Here is a 22,140-nt window from a genome sequence, read left to right on the forward strand (position 1 = left end):
GCAAGCACTGATGAGCTTGTGCAGAGGCAGCAGCTTTTGCCAGAGGGGAACTGGAATCCCCTGGTTGGGCCTGGGTTCCCCTGAGGTTTTTTTTCTCGATGGGAGTTTTGGGTTCCTCACCACCGTTTGCATATTGTTTTGCACTATCTGCCTGGCCGGGGGGGCTGCTTTAGAATTCATACTTGTATTAAATGTGTCTCATGTACAGCTGCTTTGTAACAATGAAAATTGTAAAAAGCGCTATATAAATAAAGTTGAGTTGAGTTGAGAGTAGGACAATATTTTATTGAATAATCAGATTTCAGAATTAGTTTTAAGGTGATGGGTAGGCTTTAGACTGGGTTAGGGGTCCATACAGTACATCATCCTTTGAGGAGTAGACTGGTCTGGATTTTGGTTAGGTTTAGGAATGTTGTTTGATGACTATTTTATATACCAGAAATACTGCAACTTTTATAAAATAATATTTTATTGTGAGGGTTCTTCTGATTCTGTAACATAGAGGAACCAGACAGAGAGGAGACGCAAGTGCAGTTTTGAATTTAATGGAATGGACCAAACCCGACCCAACCAAACCCAACCAAACCCAACCCAAACCAAACCCAACCCAACCCAACCCAAACCCAACCCAAACCCAACCCAAACCCAAACCCAACCCCAACCCAACCCAACCCCAACCCCAACCCCAACCCAACCCAACCCAACCCAACCCAAACCCAACCCAACCCCAAACCCAACCCAAACGTAATCTTAGAACATAACAGGAATGTGAAAACAAAGAGCGACACCAAACAAAGGAAACACTAGGGCTTAAATACTCTGGGAAAACAAGGAAACAAGAAACACCTGGGGAAACTAATTAACACAAAAAACTACAAAAGACTACAAACATGGTACGGAAAGAGGAAGTACCTAAAAGACCAAAATAACAGGGGAACACAGAACAGATCATAACAGATTTCCACCCCACTAACAACTGTCACCCAGATGTTTCTATTCAAATCTTTTAAAAAGACTTAAAATAATTGTTCACATACACCAAGTTCAGAGGTATAATAGATGCAGAGTGAATAAAATAACAAGACGAAATGAAAAGTCAATCCATAACTTCTGAATGGAGTTAATAATCAAAATCTCTGAATGTGGTATGTTTGTTGATATCTCCAATGAAACTCTGTACAGTGCAAGAACATTTTTGTTAGCAGAGAAAATAATGAAACCATCAAGTCTCCATTTGTTCACAATTACTATCTAAAAGAAATATGAAAAATATATCAAGACATGTTGATGAGCATTTTTCCATTCTTGTGGTTTTAGATAACAATTTTTGTCATTTACATTTATTGTTGTCTTACAGAAAAGGACAATCACAAGCTTCTAACACTATCTGGATATAACGCTCATGTAAAATCTATCTGCATGTAAAATATGTGCAGAACAAAGGTTGGGTTATAAACCCATTCTGTATTGTTGTTACCCAAAACAATCCAGCATTGTATAATTAAAAAAATCTGCATAGGTTTGTTTAACCCAATAGTTGATCTATTCATGTTGTACCTGATCAGTGTACCCAACATTACAGCTAGAATAGTACAAGAGCATTTAATTTATTATGCAAAAAAGCAACAAAATATGCTTAAAATTTATATTTTAGTTTATTTATATTTTTATCATGGTTTGTAAAAATACATTATCATTAGCTTACTGTATTCTTTTATAAACACATAAATGTGTGTAAATCGATAGATATTTCCACATTACGTTTGGTGCAGCCCAATGCTATTTTTTATTCTGTATCTCATGTTTATCTGGGTTAGCTGCTATGGCGTGTAGATTAAAGCTTTCTTTCTATTTTTTTGTGCCATTTTATGATGTGTCAGTGGGACTCTATTTGAGCACTGTTTGGGTAACAATAGCGGGTCATCGTCTCCCTCTCTGATCTTTGAGCATCTATTGTGACCGCAAGTGTTATTAATAGGCTGTGGAAGATGAGCGTGCCCTTTGTTTGTGTTCGAAATGTTTGTTCTCACTCCCCCATAGTCAAGGGCACAACATGGGTGCTCATCTATCAAAGAGGGCATTCCTTTACCTGCCCGCCTTTGATGGCCATCTGAAGAGACATCGCGCAAGTCAATTCATCAACTGTGGCATGCGCTGACCCCACCTTACTGTGCTCTAGTTAGCCGACAACCCTGACTATCATCCTGCGGTATAATTATTAATCCGATCGGATTGTGCTCCGGCTTTCTGGTTATGTGAGGTCATCTCGCAGAGGTCATTTAAAGGGGACAACAGTGGGAATGGGATAGGTCTCTCTTGTTTTTGGCCCAGAGTAAAAAAATATGTTATTATGTTTAACAGTCAAAACTTTGCAATATGGTCAAAATGGAACTCTGTATTAAGTATTTAAAACTTTTCAATATTTTTGCATTACTTCAACTCATCAAAACAAGTTCTCAAATTCAACTTATTTGCGGGGGTCAGCGCATGCTACGGCTGATGAATTGACTCGCACAATGTCTCTTAAGTTACACCAAGTCATCCACTTGAAAAACTTCTGAAATGACTTTTAAAGCCAATTTGGTTGTACAAAAAACCCATCTACTTTTTTAAGAATGTCTGCATTTAAAATGAAGAACATACTGTACAGTGGCTATTAAAGCACAAGGATCACTTAAAATGTATATATGTCAAATCTATCGGTTTTAACAAAAGAATCATGCAACATATTTCACACTTATGTGCCCTAATAAGTGTCTTCCCAATATTTTCTTCAGTTTCTGTATTCAAGTACACACATTTAAGATAAACACCAAACCCACAACATATTTAAAACCAGTCTGACCACATAACCTGGGAACCAATGGATTAAGTATGCACATGACCCCTCATAAAAGCCAACAAGCCAATTTATGTTGCTTGCTCATTGTGATCTGAAGTGGCATTGTCTACAACTTCACAAGGCATATTCTAAAGATGTTTAGGTTCTGTAGCACGTAAATCAGGAGCTGGTCTTTGCGCTTCTTTAAGGGCCCGCTCTATATCATATTCGCCAAGGTCTCGGTGCCGCTTGTGAATGGTCAGTCTAGGGCGCAGACACTAGCGGGTGGTCTGGCACATAAGGGTTAAATATGGTTCAATCCACAGAGCTATCAAGGCCAGCTGTTGTTTAAAAAGTAAGTTACGTTGCCTCTATATCTCATTTTGCAGTCAGAAAATGACAAATGTGGCAAGGGAACGGATGGCTGTCCTGAAGCTGAACTTCATGCATGAGTGCAAAATATAGCCATCTCTCTTGTTTCTCACAAATTTATGAACTTGTGGAAAGCAAACAATCAAAGTGGCCTCTAGTGCAAGATGTCTTTAATAATGTGACGTGTCATAAGCATCCATAAGTAAAGGCATAACACGTCACATCTAAAAAACATCAAGACAATAATATATTTTTTTAGATTAAATTCAATCAATTGTAGGATATATAATACATCTGCATTTAACATAAAAGGGAGAAGGTTAATATCAAATATATCACAATGAGAAACGTTTAGCAGCAAATGTTCATGGAGAGTAAAAAAACTTCTAAAACTGGATTTGATTATGAGCAGGACCTTTTTCAGAAAACTAATGGGAGGTGACAGATAGAACAAAACAGACTTTCTTGTAAAACCAAATAATACAAGTTGGTTAGACCTTTTTTTAAGCTTTGTGTAGCTGAAACCTGTGCTTGTTACTGTAAGGGGTTGTTGGGTGCTCAGAACAGTTGCTAGGGTGTTTTGGGTGTTTGACAATGCAATTCTGTTTTGATTGCTATATTTCTTCTAAACAATTGGTCAGTGCTATCAAGTATAGACACAGGGATTGTTAAATAGTATATATACAGAAGTGTTTTAAATGGTTGAGTGGTTGATTTGCTAAGCTGTTGCTAAATACTAAAGAGTTCAAAACTTTTGCTAGAGTGTTTTGGGTGCTTGCCAAGGCGTTTCTATGCTGTTGCTATGTGATTGCAAAACTTGTTGATTTGTTTGATTCTTAGGCCTTGGCTGTCTGGTTGCTAGGGTGTGTTAAATAGGTGCCAGACAATTACTAAAGTATATTAAATGGTTGTGAGGGTGCTTTGGCTGGTTGCTAAGACATTGCTAAGCAGTTGCTTTGCTGTTAGCAAGTAAGCAAGAGTTGTATATGGTTGCTAAGGTACTTTGGGTGTTTGAGTTTTACATTTTCAAACTGACAATATGGTATATTGTCAAACCATCACACATAGCATATGAAAAAGTCTCTGCTAAAGGCGGAGAAATGTATTAAACGCAGCCCTGCAGCGGTTAACACGCTGCTTCCCTCCTAAGCACTGGTTTCTATTGTCGAATAGTCAACAAGAGCACCAGGCCCATTGATCAGCCTGACAAAGTGTCTAATGGTCATTCCCACACAGACAAGATACACATCGACCAGGTATATATTACCATGGTGACACAACAGCACTCCAAAGCGAGACTGGCCTGCTAGAGGAGGGTGGGGGGAATAGTTGCATGGGGAGACACTAAAGGTTGCCACTCACCTTTGACATGGCCCCTTGAATGCGAGTTTGTTTTCTGATTGTTACGGTTCATCTTCACGTGGAGGCGGACAAACAGTGGTAAACAGGCAGCTAGCGGTTCAAAGCCAGAGCAGAAAGGCAGGGTCCCCACTTCAGATGTGTTCACATGAGAATCAATCTGTTTTGAGTCTTTGAAGAGCCGAGAGGATAAAGAAATAACAGGGGGCGGCTCTAAAAGAACGACAAGGAATGATGTGAAGGGACCGTTGCCCTGGCTACTGTATCTCTTGATTGGGATGAAAATGAACGTTCAGCAAAATTGCCACGATATCCAAAGGAAGATTTATTAAAGCAGTTTTTTACCATGTGCAAGGGTTGTTTCTTTATATTGAGGCACATTTATTTATGTACTGAAAAATTGTCAAATAATGTCATGTCAATGTCCATAGGACTCTTCTTGATTTTGATTCTGTTGATGAGTAACAAAGCCCAACTTTAATATTTGACTGTTATCCTGAAAAATAAAAGGTGTTTGAGCATAACTTCGTATCTAATTTTTTAATTTGGCACATATTTAGGGTCCTAATCCCTCCCCTTTTTTTTTGCGATGATAAGCAATTTTCGTTTTTACCACCGCAACATTGTGAAACAACCTGATAATACAACATTACAATCTGTGAGGTTTCACTCTTTATACACAAAAGTCACTTTCCAGCATCAAACGCTTGTCAGGTGCTTTAGTCCGACTGAAAGGAATGTTGTTTTATCTGTGTTCCACTTTGATGGAAAACGCTGATTTCTGTCAAGAGAGAGCAGCGGGACAATGAGAGGAGGAGAGAAACACTTTTCAGCCTTTTCTCACTCCAATGCCAACACGCTCGGACAACGGTTGGCTTTCAGCTAATTAAGCTGTTTTAAAAAGGGCTGGTCGAACAGTGACATCTTGGTGGGATATCAGGGAGTCAATGGGGCGGTACAGAAAGAGAGACATTTATGGGGTGGCTTTTCCCATTGTTTCCAACCTGGCAGGATCTTTTCTACTTGGCCGCCTCTGCCTCAGTGACCTGTACAATGACAAGAATGCAAAGGGTAAACTCAGTGTTCGCCACAAAGGGGACAATTGCAGTATCAAAATTTCACGCTGCTGGGCAATGGCTCTCCTCTGCCAAGATTCCTCAGATATTTCAGCCCACTGTGCCTGGTCTGAGAGCGACACAACTTCATGGTGCTTGTGCTCGGCATCGCAGTTAGAAAATGGTTTGTCGGTTTAGCATAATGCCTTGTGTATCACTTTGACTTATCAGTGTATTAATAAGAGAGTTATTGTTACAAAGATGCAGGCTTAACATTTTTCCCTCTCACACATATAGATCACTAGAGTAGTGGAATGAAATATCCTAGAAAATATGGGTAGATAAAGATCAAATCTTGACCAAGAAAAACAGTTGTCATGAAGTTGTCATAATTCATGCAGGTAAAGGTTTACTTATAAAAGTGTACTATTCTTTTAATACTACAAAAATAGCTAGCAAATTCAGTTAAACAACATTAGATATGGAATCTATAATAACTTGTTGCAGCTGCTGTGAAAAAAGCTCTAAATTACATGGAAAAGATGCCATTATAATGAGTCGCAATGTTACACTGCAGTTGGTGTGGACATAATCTATATGCTGCATGACCTACAGTTTATATTTACGCATTTGGCAGAGACTTTTATCCAAAGCGACTTACATTGCATTATCATATACATTTGTTTCTAAGTATGTGATATCCCCTGGGATCGAACCCATGACTTAGCATTGTTAGCGCAGTGCTCTTACAACTGAGCTACAGGAAAGTTGTATAGTTAGACAAAAATTATTCCGAAACATAGTTGTGCTTCACAAAAAAGAAAAATTCAGTTTATGCTTACTCATTTTTATAACAGTGAGAGTCTCTTCCCATAGGTATGTGCCAGCAGTATATTACGACCTATAGTTACGTTTTAAAGTCAAGCGCACTTTAGCTGGTTTTGTGTTGCATGTGCCATCATGCAATGTCATTTGGTGATGATCATTTCAAATGTGAGTATGTACAGTATAATTTATAATGTATAATGTGTGAACTCTTTTACATACCCATTGTTTTTCCGATATTTAGAAAAGCAACAGTATTTTCAAGTTATACATCTGTTACCTAGTACTGAACCCGTGATCTTGGTACTGAACCCGTGATCTTGGTACTGAACCCGTGATCTTTGTGCTGCTGATGCAATGCTGTAACAGTTGAGCTACAGGAATCCAAGATTATTTTGTAGATAAAATCCCTTAATAGCTACAAGTCAAAAATTTCTCTGGCATCTTCTGATGCTGGTAATTTACTAAACTCTTATGGGTTTTATCTGAGGAAAGTTACTGTCTCATTCAGTGGTGAGGCAGCTGGGAATACAGGTGCACATGGGCCCAGAGGAAGATTCAACATTTACGTTCCTGGTCCGGACCTCTCCTGCTGCCAATACTCTAGAAAACGCATAGATGATTTATCTCAGATCTGGTCTGTCGGTGTCAATCAGACTGGGTTGGCCAATCAAATGAAGGAAGGTGAGGATAACTGTCCAATCAAATGCAAGAAGGCAGGGTTGACAGAAGCAGATGTTGAGGTCCGTTTTAACTGTGAAAGAGCGTGATATAGAGAGTAGCTAAATGTTTAATGTTTGACCACTGTTTATTCATAGAAATGTTAGGGCCATGTGCAAAATGCTGGCTGCATCGTCTTTTCCTTTTTTGTGTGTTCGCATGGGGTCTGCCCTTACTATTTAAGCGCAACTGACGCACATCAACATGTACATAACGAATACACAGATTCTAAGGTCCAGTAATGTGCAACGCGTCATGAATGGATGGAGGGGGCCCATCAAAGGTTTTTGCATATGGGCCCAGACGAGACTTGCTACACCACTGGTTCTATTATAATGCATGAAAAAAATGTGCATTTCTGAAAAACCTTTATCTTTAACTAGTAATGATGAACAGTTGTCTACAAAAACTTTGAAAAAAGAAACTGCATCAGTCTTGGAAGGAACAAAAGGCTTTCAGAAATCTTATCTTATATCTACAAATCAGACGGTCTTCCCTGCTGCGTTGAGCACATTTGATGTACTTGATTGTGTTTGCTCTTATTAAATACATGTGAATAATTCACAAGTCATGTTGCTTCATTGATATTTGGCATCTCTGATCTGCGCACACACTAAATCATTATTCTTAAAGTTGACGGAAAAGTCGTCAACACCACCTGCTACGTCCGCGAGGTCTCGCCAGCTTCCTTCTCTTCTGTGCGAGCCATGTGTTGTTATAATGTAATGCGATTACAGAATGTGTTTCACACCGTTTTCGACGGAGCCAAAACATGAACAACAAAGCGTGCCAATTATAGAGTCATTTGAGTGTTTGTTGAGCTTCGAACGGGCTCGGTTTTCTCTGGCTGACCATATTGAAGGGGTCAATCGGAACATCTGAATCGCTGCTTTATTACACATCCTGTAATCCCTCCTACATTTTGACGCCCAAGAAGAAGCCGGGAAAAAAACGTTCCTTGCAACAATTTGGCTCGGAGTGTCGGTGCACATTGCACTTGCGTCTGTAGCAGCATGTGTTTCTTGGATTGTTCTGGAAAGGAAAATGCCGAAACAGCAGGGAGCAGGAGATAAACAGGCTCTTCGTGACTCGTTAAAAAAGGCGACAGTGGCCAACATTGTGGAGAGCGTAAGGACTCTCGTTCCAACTGGGCTATAAACTTTTTCTGCACCAGCTGGACCAAGCATCTGTCAGCTTGCGCGTGGAGAGATGATCTGGAGCGAATGAGTTTGGAGTTCTGTGATTAAAAAACCCAGACACCTTACATAACCGTACTGATAAAAACACAGGCAGCCTGATTCCTGGTGACTACGGCCTGCTGTCAAGAGGTCTCCGGCTGCCCAGGGACCGAGACTTGAGCGTATGTAAAGTGTTGTACAACAAATGCCAGATTTGGCTGAAAAAATAAGCTCTAAAAAGTTTTGAATCACATGCTGAATTATTGGAGAGTTAGTCCAGTGTAGAATTAGTAGCCCACTGAAGGGAAGGGTTTATGATATGGTCCACCAGTATAAATTTAGAGGTTGAGGCTCATCACCACTTTGGTGAAGAAATGCCACATAGATTTAAAGCAGTGGTTTCACTGTGATGTTGTGGATTTATAAACCATGGGTAATTAATTTGCCTTAAAATAGCTGGATAAATGGGCTTATTGTCTACCAGACATTGCTAATATAAACAGTCTGGGAAGAATTCACTAAAAATTAATTGGTTAATAGTATTGTGTATTTCATTTTAGCACCCAATCCACTAAAGGAATTATGTAAATAAGGTGGCAGTAGCAGTGCAGTTATGTTGGAATGCAATTTACAACCCACAATTCACATGTTGTAAGTTGGTTCCGAATGCTCAGGGGTGGAGGATGCCACACATTTACCACCATCTGGCATGTTTCACTGGAACTCCAGACTGTGCACCTGAATTCCTATGTACACACTAGTGTAATACCATGCTCTTTGACATAATTCCCTGCATTGGAGCAAAATTCACAAACCTGACAAAACACATCTGTTCCCCGGTAACACTACGTTCAATTAGCACGTATTACTGATTTAATGCACTACTGTGAGATAAGACGCTGCATCATGTGCTCGTCTAAATGAGTTATGATTCGCATGGCATTATCATTGTCACGAGCTAGCAACATCATCACATTTACAACACTAAAGTATTTATTTCTAAATACACAGCCAATAATAATAAATAACTTAATAAAGTAACTGTAAACTATAGCACCGCTGACTAAACCCAGCTAACATGTATGTTAACTTATCGGACTATATGTGGAAAATATCAAAGAACACGAAAATGAGTAAAACAACCAAGGAGAATATTATTTTGATTACGATTTAAACAACTTTGTCTTTATATATTACTTTTGTCCAATATCATTTAAAATATGTTTAAATTTCTGATTCACGGTTTAAATTTTTTGATTTAAGCTTATTATATTTTTAAATATGCCCGCAATAGTTGTGACGGGATTCTGATCCCATATACGTCCTACCTGCTTTTATGAAACGATGACATATGGGGCTGACAAATGCGACCTCTGGAGGATGCAGCCTTCCGAAACGAATGAAACCCCAGCGGCGGTATCAAGGTCTGATCCATGTTCCCCGATGAATCAAACACCAAGAAATCATTTTACCACACCATTTTTAAAAAAAATGGATTTTTCATGATTCTGGTTCGTTTGCATGGAGTGGGTGGGGTTTATGACAAATACTGCAGCCAGCCACCATGGGGCGATCACGCTGCTTTGGCTTAACTTTTTAGAATGAGTGCCTGATCCCAACCAGCACAACACTGGCTTTACCAATGATTAATGGGTTTGTGACAGGGTTAGTGGTCTCTATGCAGAACGGGTTGGCGGGAGCATTTTAAAAACCTGCTTGCAATCTGCTGCACTAGTGGTACATAATGACACGCTTTACTTTTTGTTATTTCTTAGTCTAAAGTTCACCTGAATCTCTTTTAGATTGCTGGACAATGCTTTGAAACCATGTATGAAACTAGTTCCCTTAGAAATTCCCTCCATACACAATACTGCCCATGAAGTCATTGACTTACCACAGTCTGAAAATACAGCAAGAGTGCATCCTTACTTGTCATAATGACATGTGTAAAGGTAATCTGCGGAAGAATACACAGAACTTCTGAAAACAGATTATATATAAAAGGATTTGATTTTTGAAGAAAAACTACTTATCAATAATTTATGCTTTGAATTTTTGATTATTGACCCAGTGGGGCCACAACTCCATTGTCATTTTATCCCCCGCGTCAGAAGAAACTTTGCTATATTTCTCCACAAGTTCTTTAGTATCTCTCTTGAAAGTATGTTGAGATGTTTACAGCCTCATTAGTCAGTAAATGTGAATGAAGGCATGAAAAATAGATAAGCTGGAGCTGTGCTACGCTCCGATCCGTGCCAGAAGAGGAGCGTGCCGTACTCAAGTCTTTGCGGTGTGACAGACGGCCGGCCCTTTCATTCTGCAGCATCAGGGTATCATTTGGAATTAAAGAAACTTTATGACTCCCTAAACTGATTTTCTGGAATATGAAAACATCAGCATATGGATGAAGACAGCAGCAGGGTAAAAAGTCAATTTCCCTCATGGAACATATCAAGTGGGGTGACATTCATATTTATACTGTCCTTTTGGCTCTGCTTTGTATTGCTATGGACAGATTTGTTTTATGTTATATGATGAACTTTTGGTGAGTGAGTACACACATTCCTGTGTGTAAAGGAAAACCAGGTCACCCAAACTTGTAGTTATTTATTAATAGCATTTTGTTCCAAACACACACAAATTTAGAAGCTATTTAAAACAACAATAGGTCATAGTGAATATTCCTGTAAAGCTCTAAAGAAGGACACAGATGAAGTAGTAAGCATGACTGTGCATTTGAGTCCAAGTGATCTGAAACCAAAACAGACTGAAATTTGATCTATAATTCACGGATATAGCTGGTTTTCATTCTGATCAGCTCCATTTTTGATCCCAATCCAAATCTCTAATGTAAATTCATCTCCAATAAAAACTGCGTCAACAAATGCATATAGTGATGAACTATTCATTTAACAAAGTAAATGAAGCTGTTTAAAAGCAATGTCAAGGCCCAACATAAAAAAACACGAATTGCTAAATTTACAACGATGAGTGGAACTGTCTGTTTTGGGTAAAGTTGGGCCCCATTTGTTGCCACCAGGCAGATGAGGTGCTAGTTTGGCACGTTTCTGGACAGCCACTTGTCGTGCCCAAGACAGAGAATCTTGACCTCTTCAACGTCTGGTGCGTTTTTTATGAGTGTATTTCCATAAGATTAGCAAGTGTATCAGTCAATATATGGTAAGTACTAAGTCTGGTCACTTAAGAATAGAGCATAAGGTTCTCACATAAAACATCTATGGGTATGTATTCATTCATTCAAGAATGAATTGACTGGATGATGCCTACAAAAATATATTTTTTAATTCCACAACAAATCTAAATTCAGAGATCTGTCTCATCCTCTCCACATCCTGTCATGCACTCATCAAAAATGACAAGATGACCCACCCCCTTACTAAGACCTGGTGGGAGAGGCTGTCAATCACTTAAATTGCTGAGCGGTCCAGCTCTATGTGACTCTGTCATGCACTGATGGACATGAGGACTTTCCCACCTAGCAGGGGGTGACAAAAGGGCGGGTAAAGCAAAAAACTGCTCTTTCTTTCTTTTCTCAAATTTCATCTAAAGTACATTTTGACGATTATGCATATAATATAATAGCACAAATTATTGTCTACCAAATTATAATTAATTCATATACATTTTAACATAAATGAATGTAATGTACATTATATACATTTCATTAAAAGTGCCAAGATTGTGGATGCATTATTTATTTTACCTTTGTTTTTCTTCTCCCCTCTCTCTTCACCCAAGTATACACAATTAAACAACAATTTCACAGTACAGCAAGCAATGGGCAATTATTCAACTTAGTCAAGCAGTGTGATGTTTCTAAACAGTTTTGTTGAATCAACAATTATAGCAAGTTAAAGAATATCATCGTACTCTATCCAACAGACATCTTTTAGTCATTAATGCAAGTTCAGGGTTCAATACATTCAAGATTGGGAGGATATTTTCTCTTTTCATGGTTGGACAAACACGTCTCGGGTTCCCTGCAAAGTGTTATCGAGCACGCTCGGCCTTTCTCGCCTCCCCCGATGTGCCCCCTTTTTATGAATAATTGGTGATGTGTGTCAATATTGCACCCCATAGTAACCATATGGTTGGCCTGGGAAGACAGGCGATTGTTTGGTGCTGTGAAATATTGTGTTACCCTGTGAGATGTGGAGCCAGTGGAAGCAAGAACTGTTGCTCAGACTGACAGTTACATTGTGTGTGTGAATGGGAAAACTTCTGAGGAAAGATGCAAGTGGACCCAGACAGAATGTCCTGACCTCCAAAAGAAAAGACGATTTGACATGGTATAAGGTCGCCCATCTCTTCCCATCTCTCAGGATTTGCCTTTCAGCCAATGGGAAATGAAGAAGAACATTCAAGTTAAGTTGGGCTTGCTTTTGTTCTTGAGGATAAACTTCGCTCGTGACCGACAGTTGTCCTTGGGTGTGCACTGCTATCATCATAATATACAATATGTCGGACTAAAGACATTGGCTGCTCGTCTGGAACAGACTCTGACGACTGGACTAAAATAAAGACTCAATGACACAAATGGCACAGATGTCACATATGGATAAAGTTTTACCTCAATTACTATGACAGAAAGACAAAAATACAATTTGTGATTACTGATGGACATTGTATCACATCTAAATGTGATATGGGAAGAATTGAGCTAAACTTAAGTAACATGCCTGTGGTTTCTCTTCCTAAAAAAACATTACTTTACAGTATTTTGTTGAATTACAGCAATTTTTGCAATAATTTAACGGTCATACAAATGTTTTTTCAACAGGCAATTTTTTTATTTATTTTACTTTTAGGGGACATCTGACGTGGTAAGAAACACATTTTTTCTGTTTTCGCAGTACACTGCACAGGTCAATAACAAGACTTGCATTAATAATTTTTTTCTGTCAACTCCTCTGATGCTGTACTATTATGTACTGATGGTATCGGTTGGAAGAGGCATCTGCCGGCCGATCAGAGGCGTTGTGTTCTGCAAACATGATGACTTTCATCACCCTTTTCGCAAGTTTTAGAACCATTTCCATTCTGTCGGCAACAATCAGCTTTGTCTACCCACAAAGAGAGACTAAATTGATGCCCAGTCGGCCTTTATCTTAAAAATAAAGCGGAACAATTAAGCCCATGTCTCTTTGCTCAGCTTTTGATGGAGCACACAATGCTTTCCCACTCGCTTTTTTTCTGGGGAAGTAATGTGAAGCATGCTGCTGGACCTCAAGCTAAGCAGTAACAAGCATGGGGCGGCTCCTTGTTTTTGGTCAATCGGAGGCATTCAGCAACAGTGTTTGGACTATCAGTATGATTTATTTGTCTGTATTGACCTGCTTAATTACCCTGGGATAATCTGAAACAGAGCCTCTTGACACTGGCAGAAAGCCCAGCCACTTTGGCTCTGGGGACCAACTGTTGACCTGATGGCTGGGGTTGACAGGCAGGGGGCCATGGGTCGCGGCCACGCCGTCCGCTCCGGCTTCGGTCTCTGTAGTGGCCGGTGCCACAAACCTACAAGCTCCCCTGGCCTTAATGAGGCGTTACGGTGTGATGGTGGACTGCAGCTAGGTGAATCCATGGTGTTTGAGCAGTCCGCCCTGCATGGCACTAGCCTCAGTTACGGCCCTCATCATGCTCAGGATAGAAGACACTGATATAAAATGATGTAAAAGCCTTTGAAGTTAAGCAAATAACAGCAAAGTTTCCAACGAAAGCACTGTGAAGTAAATTCATTTCAGTGGTTGTTTGCAGGAGATGTCCCATAAATGCACAATGTGAAGCAAAGCAAAAGTAATTAGCAGGAAAGAAATAAACGTTTAAAAACACAGCGTGATGTCTTAGATTACATCTGAAATGTTTTGACTTTGCTTTTCTAATTGTGTTTTTCTATATGTCTTGGCAGTGGAGGTTTGGTCATGTTTTATGTAAAAAGAAACCAAATGAGATTTTTGTCTGGAATCATTACACACATACATAACCACATGTTACATTTTCCCAGGTTGACTTAAGTATTTGTTTTATTGTTTTCTTGATCAAAAATCATTCAGATTTCCTGTAGATAAATTTGTCTCACCATAACAGTTGAAATTAAACTTATAGGGCTGCTGATATGTTTACAGTTTGCATTTCAAAGATTTTGATTAGAAATGTTTTTGTTTTAATGGCAAATACTGGTTCCTTTAAAAATATATTCTGACTAGAGGGACTGCGTGAGAAGTACTTTAAAAAGCAGGAAACATATAAATGCCATTATTAATTTTATCATTAGTGCAAACAATTTAGCTATTAAAAAGACCTTAGTTTTGTTGTATATGATTGTAAAGATTTATATTAACTGTGATGAATGTATAAAGAAAGTCCATACAGCTTTCATTACAAAATAGAAATATTTAATTTAAATAGATTTAAGTTTCTGCTTGAATCCCAAGGCGTCCACACTTCTGAGTTCATAGTGCAAGAATCTTGCACATCTAGCATTCTGCCTGGAGTCTGTTTAGTTGAAGCATAGTGCAGTAAATAGTTAGGTAGTCTGATATGTGACTGTATCCCCTGCAGACTACAGGAACCTGTGGCTGGGGGTCTGAGTAATAAACTTTCACAAAGAAAGTGACAGCAGAAGTGTGGAGAGAGTGATGGGCGTCCCACTGACCTGTCTCCAGCTCCCCCTTTCTCCAACTCTTCCTTTCAGCTCCCTAGCGCCAGCAAGAGGAAAAACACACCACAGCACATTCCATATTCCCACTGAAGGGATCATGCATTAGGATGCTGGGAGATGTGTAAGGTTTGTTCAGTAACTGACCTTACTTGATGAGCTAGTACAAGAATCACAAATGAGATTTAGATGATTAGATATTAGAAAAATATATTGGCTCAAACAATCAGAATCAAGGACCACAACTGACCATTTTATAAATATATTTATACATATTGTATACTACACTGTATATATGAAGAGTTTATTTCCAAAAAGAGATAACACAGTTTGTAAAAAAAATAAAAAAAATGTGTTTTTTTATTGTTCTTTCAAAATAATATCCATCAAACTGAAGTTGGTTTGTTTTGATTTACAGTGAGCCATAATAACTCAAAAAATTCAGTTAACAGACACAAACGCAATAAAAACATGATTACATGATAAAAAACATGATTTTTGAGAAAATCTTAACACAGAGTTATCTCTTTTTGGAAATAAACTCTTCATATTTATACATATGTCAATATTATATATATATATATATATATATATATATATATAATTATTTCATTTTAAATCAGTGGTGCATGTCTATACCTATTACATATCACATCCTGTTCCCCTTTTAACCTTGGTAAAAACCATAACTGCGCAGACACACACATATACACACTTCCTGGCACCTCCTCTTCCCCAAGCAAAGAGATCCCGCTGGGCACAAGCGCCACTCTCTCCCCAGGGGAAGCCGGCCCTCAGAGCTGGACCTCTTTGTCATGCAGCCCCTGGCCTCTGGCCTTGGGAACTGACTTGCTGCAGTGTGCACATCTATTTGCTTGGTTCAGGCTGGAGGCTCCCCTTTGTCTCCCCTACAGACAGGGACACCGACTGGGAAGTGCTTGTCATCATGGAGTTACCGAGGCAGCCAACCTTCAAAATAGCCTGAAATTTTTAGTTCAACTACATCATGTGACACCAACTATGGCATGTGGTCCAAAGTGGCATCTTGATTGGAAAATGAAAAAACATAATTTTGCTTGAAAATTCGAAATTATGCAGTGGACAACGAATTTCGGAGAGTCAACCAAAATCAGGAGTATATATGTGTTTTGCATTATGAAACTAGATATAAAAAAGCCATTACTACATTTGTTATTGATTAGAGTTATATTGTGGGGAGTAATTCATAATTTGGCTAATTAATTGTAATTATACTAAATTAAAGAATTGTGGAAAATTAAAATATTACTATACCATTTTTTGTTTAAGTAAGAATTAATTCAACAAACTACAATAAATACTGTATATACAAGCTCTTTTTTATTATATAATACAATTTTAATAATGGTGTTTGTACTTAATTTGCAGTTATGAACATATTTATTCATTTTAGCTTTGTGGTATTTTGGCAGGGAACTTGCTTAATTCTAAATAAAGTAATTTCACCGTGCAACAATTACATTTCTTTAAGTGTCTTTTTTCTTTGTAATTTTGGGGGGAAAGAATACAATGTTTACAGTTAGTAACTTTGTAATATTTTAATGTGTGCTTCAGTCAGAATTATGGGTGTTAAGGATGTTTTCTTCTTGAAATACATTAATCATTATCCTTCAAAATGATATCACTTTAATATTTTAAACTCTGTTTGAGTAAATAAATTATTACAATTTATCCACACTGCTACAGTCAGTCAAGTGTCAACACTATGTGCTATGAATAAGGCCCACTTATTAGAAAATATAGTAGAAATTGAGAAGAATAAACCTATTCTTGTTATAGTTGTTCTGTTTAAAATTGTGTATATATTGTATATTCATATATATGTTTATATATATATGAATATATAATGATTAAGTTAAAGAGGTTTAAACGCTTTTGGAGCAAATTTAAGCTTTTCACCACATGAGAGCAGGTCAAGAGATTGCGTCTCGCTGCCTGTGACTGATGTGGATGGTGCTATTGATCCTTTTACATTGTAAGATACTCTATGATCAAAACAGATCAGTTCAAGGGCATGATTTATTATAAACTTGATACCATACATTTCTGTCTTACTCATTATCACTAGTAAAACTTGACAAAATGTTAAAAAAGAAACACACAGTTGCTTTGAACAACAAAAAATGAGTGCTGTTGTTTTCTTTAAATGCAATGACTGCAAAGAAACTATGGACACAGAGACAAGGTATTATGAAATGTATATTCTTTTACTCACACTGACCTCAACACAAACTCAACGATCTTCAAACAGCTTTCATAAAAAAAGCTTCTAGCAGCTACATTGCAAAATGAAGCAAATAGCAAAACGTTAATTCCGTAAGAACATGCAGTATATTTTTTCAAGCATTACAATATTTACAATTGAAAGTGCAAATTTAGGACAAGTAAAGTGTCTTTCCTTTATAAAAAAGAAGCACTTGGGCCTATTTTTGCTGTGGTGAATGTCACTCCATGACCACTGGACCCAGCAGGGAGTCTTGATGTCATGTTATCTGTGACATGTATTCAGCAACTCCTTTCCATAGTGACAGATAAGAATGGTGAAAGGGCAGGTCTGTGACAAAAGTGTATGAAATTGCATTACTAAAAAACGTATTTCCAAAGCCTTGAGGAGCATGCCCCAAACTGACCATGCAGCTATAAGTCTTTTGTGGTTGTCTGTTGTGAAAGCAGTTGAGGTCAATGATGCATTTGCTGCAAGGAGGACAAAAGTGTGATTTCAACATTGTGATTTAATAATTTACCCGTGTGGTGAATGAGTAAATAAAAAGCTAATTTATTACTGAACATTAAAAAAGCTGTAACATTATCAGTGTGGATAAATATGGTTCAAAGTATTAAAAAAACTTTCAATCTATTTATAACAGGGGATTGCACATACTTAGAAATCAAAGGTATAGGATAATGCAATGTAAGTCGCTTTTGAAAAAAGCGTCTGCCAAATGCATAAAAATGTAAATAACAGAATTCACATGTGTAATATTGTGCTATAGTATAAATAAGTCATAATTAAGTTTAAAGGTTCACAAAAAATAAGACATGCATTTATGTTTGGATTTAAAGGCAGGTTTTAACTTTTTTGTTCATTATAAGAAAAAAATATATCTTATTTTCATGACTGTAATGCCATGAAAAAATATTAGGTAATAATATTAAATAAAAAGTAAAAATGTATGATGCATGTCTGTCAATCCCAATTTTAAAGTGTTTCTTCGTCTTCAATTTTCTTCATGCAAAAACTGTTTTTAATATTTTTCAAATCCGTATCTGTGTTTAAATCCCCGATGTGATAATATAATAATACTAATGAAATGTTTCCAATGCTTTACTTATAATAAAAGCATTATCTTTGTAATTTTTGCTCAAATATAATCATCTCCTTTGTCTTTATTATGAAGAATGATTAAGTAAATTGGGGGGATAGAGTTAATGACCTGTGTATGCTTGGGATTAGTAAAAGAGTAAAGTAAGTCTTTACTGCCACCCAGTGTCAATATGAGAGCCAAAACAAAATGAGAGCCACAACAATAGTGCACTCTAAATAAAAAAATCTAACAACGTTTTTTTTAAAGAATGAAGATATGATAACAATATATTCAAAATGAGGGCAAAAATAATTGGATGCTTTCAAACATTACTGGAACATGATGTTCTACAAATCTGAGGAAAACCTGCTTTATACTTTATACCAGTTACTGATTCTAAATACAGTCAGAAGTAAAAAAAAACAATTGTTGTGCATATGTCACATGGTTTGGTATTTTCACACCCAGATCTATAATACTAATGAAATCCAAACATCCTAAACTATATCTAAAATATCCAAATATTTTTCAGAGCTATAACAGACCATCCAGATGCTGCCCTCTGTAGCTTTTTGTAGTGACAATTACAGATTTAGTCGTCCACAGTATACTGTTTTTGCAAATAAAGAAGTGAAAAAACAATGTGATTGAGACATTCTTTTCATTTTTGTGGTAAAATTTGACATTATGTATTTTGTAAGCTATTGCTTAATATTCTGGTTTATAAAAGGTTTATGATAGTTAACAAAAAGTAAAAGCAGCCAATTAAAATTAGTTATTTGTTAATTGAAATTAAATTCAAAATAGTATAAATAAATATAAAACCCTTTGTAAGTAAGTGAAAGCTAAGGGCACTAAAACTATTATCTAAAAATAAATTAGATTACATTAATGATAACAAAATACCAAAGAATTAAAATGAACATTAAAAATAAAATAACAACCATAAAACAAAAAGAAACTGCTACAGAATTGTTCAATTCTTCAAGATGACCAAGATGTAATGTAATATTTTGTCCATCATATAGCTATAGGGAGGAGTGATCTGCATTTTAAGACCAGGAAATATAATCAGTAATATCCATGTGAAGTAGCATTTGAGAAATATTCCAAATATGGGCCCATTAATTCGAAATGCACTATTGACTAGACCTAAAGTGAGTATAGTATGCATACTATTAGATTATCAGAGGATGTCATAAGGTTAATGAGCTTGTAAAAACCCTTAACCTGAACTAAACCATGAATATAAAAAATAAGTAGCAAAAAGTATAGTGGGGAGGATTGATTGCATTTCGCAGCCTCACAACTAGATGCTGCTAAAATGTCTGCATTTCTCCTTTAAGCCATCAAAATATCTCTCTAGCCTATTTATTACTGTATATATAATATATATTTCTCAAAATATCAGATGCTTTGTTATACGCTTTATATTTTTAGTTGAAATAAGCTATTTACATCATCATTTGCTGGTTTGCTTTGATCTTATAAGCATATTAAACAAATGTAAAAGTCAAATCAAATAATAGCCTACAATACAATGGCAAAATAAATCTGGGACATAAAGGGACGTATGGTTATTGAGAAACTTATTCACACTGGTTTAACAATGCAAAAAATAAAAATGTAATTTCATAATATAAATGAAATAAATTATGATGAAAGAACAGCTGGTTAAAGGGATAGTTCACCCAAAAATGAAAATTCTTTCTGTACTCACCATCAAATGTCTTTGTTCTGATGAACACAGAGAAAGATATTTGGAAGAAGGCTTATAACAAATCAGTTCTTGGACCCCATTGACTCCCATAGTATGAAAAATATTTTATGTTCTGTGAACACAGTACACAAAAGAAGATATGGTGAAGAATGAAGAAAGAGACAAACAGTTCTGGGCCACTTTTGAAAACCATTGTCATCTTTTCTACACTTCCTGTAAAAAAAAAAAAAATCCTGTAAAAAAACAGATCCACTACTGGCAGAAAATTACCAGAACGTTTTCCTTTATTTTATGGACATTTCTGTTAAGGCTAAAATGCAAATGAATGCAGTGCAAAATGTAGAAATACAGGTAAAACAACTGTTAAAAAATTCCTACATATTCATACAGTATAATGTGCCCTATATTTATGGATTTTTTTAGAGTGTAAAAGTCGTTTGGGTCCAATAACTGTTTGGTTACAAGCATTCGTCTAAATATCTTTCTCTGTGATCAACAAAATAATTACTGTTTAACAGGTTTGGAACAACAAGAGAATGAGTAATTCGTGACTGAATTTTCATTTTTGGGTGAACTATCCCTTTAAATGAATGTATTCACTAAACTTCTTTTCCTGTTACCATCCACTCTTCACAGGTGTTAGGTCATCTGAAATCTTTGTAAGAGCTTTATTCAAACTGGAGATGATATGGGTATCACGTGGTGGAAACAGAAAAGCAGTGGTGCTGTGTCTCACCTCTGCTGTCTACTTCAATTGGGAAACTTCAGTGATGTGATCATAATAATGTTAAAACAAGGTAAACTCCAGGAGCATATGTGGGAACTTTCAAAAAGAAATAAAACCTTTTAATACATGTTACTCACAAAGAGCAATTCTTCTGTGTGAATCATGCTTTTAAAAGACTGTATACCATTTAATGACTGTATAGCTGTATGTGTTCTTTAATTTTAGCCCCCTAAAGGTTCAAACACCTCCTTTACCAACCAATGAAATTAGTCATCATTTTTGCCCCAGCATGTTTAGTGCCTTTCGAATAGTGCCTCTGAAATTGTGTCGTAAAGCCAGGATTTGTTTATTAGGATATCTCAGGTTCCACACTGTGAGAGATCTTTAGACTAACAAAACTAATAGAGATTTCTTTATAATCAGTCAAATATTTTCTAAATATCCTTTGCTTATTATATCAACAGGTATAACCACCAAATAAATATCTTAAGAATTATTTTCAACAAGCTTTGTTACAAATTACAAACGACAATTATCATACATTTACATCATAATTGGCTGGTTTGTTTGCGTCAATTGAGTATTTTAAACAAATGGAATTATTAGGTTCTATCTGCATTCTGAGCGGTTTTGAGATACGTTTATTGCTTCCAAAAAGTCCCAAAATATACACAATGTATATAAAGCACAATACATAATAGACAGCGGTTGTCACAGAACAAAAAAATATGTGAACAACTGAATTTTTACCTAATTGTCAGACAGAACCTCATAATTCTAAAGTGTCGAAACAAACCCCTGTCAAATAGTATAGGGCAAAATTAATGAAATATAATGAAATGCATTATAGAAGAAAAGTCCCTGGGTGGGCACTGGCAGACAGTCTGGATGGGAGGGTGGGGGTAAAAAGTTGACAACCTCAAACATAAAGCATGAATGATCGTTACAAGAATTAAAATGTTATTCATTCTTTATTGTATTGAAACAGGAAACTTCTAAGCAACCGAGACGTAAACTTTACACCCACTTTATCGTGTACTAAATTAATCTTGAATGATCTGCCTTTTTGTTTGTCAACAGGAGACAATCTTCAAATGTCAACCCTTGTCAAGAACTGAAAATAAATGTGTCATACCAAGACAGACGTAATACCAACCCTGGTACCCGTAATTTTATCCCTACACATGTTAAAATGTAAACGTTTAACAGAAGATGGGAGAGTGGAATTGAACAAGATAAACACGTCATCCACCACCTGGCAGAATGTTTACAATCTTGCAAAAATTTCTCGAAACATCACCTAACCAAACTGGGAAAGCCATCCGTTTCATAAAGTGAATCTT

The sequence above is a fragment of the Triplophysa dalaica genome, chromosome 11 (genome assembly GCF_015846415.1).
Source record: "Triplophysa dalaica isolate WHDGS20190420 chromosome 11, ASM1584641v1, whole genome shotgun sequence".
Lineage (NCBI taxonomy): Eukaryota > Metazoa > Chordata > Actinopteri > Cypriniformes > Nemacheilidae > Triplophysa > Triplophysa dalaica.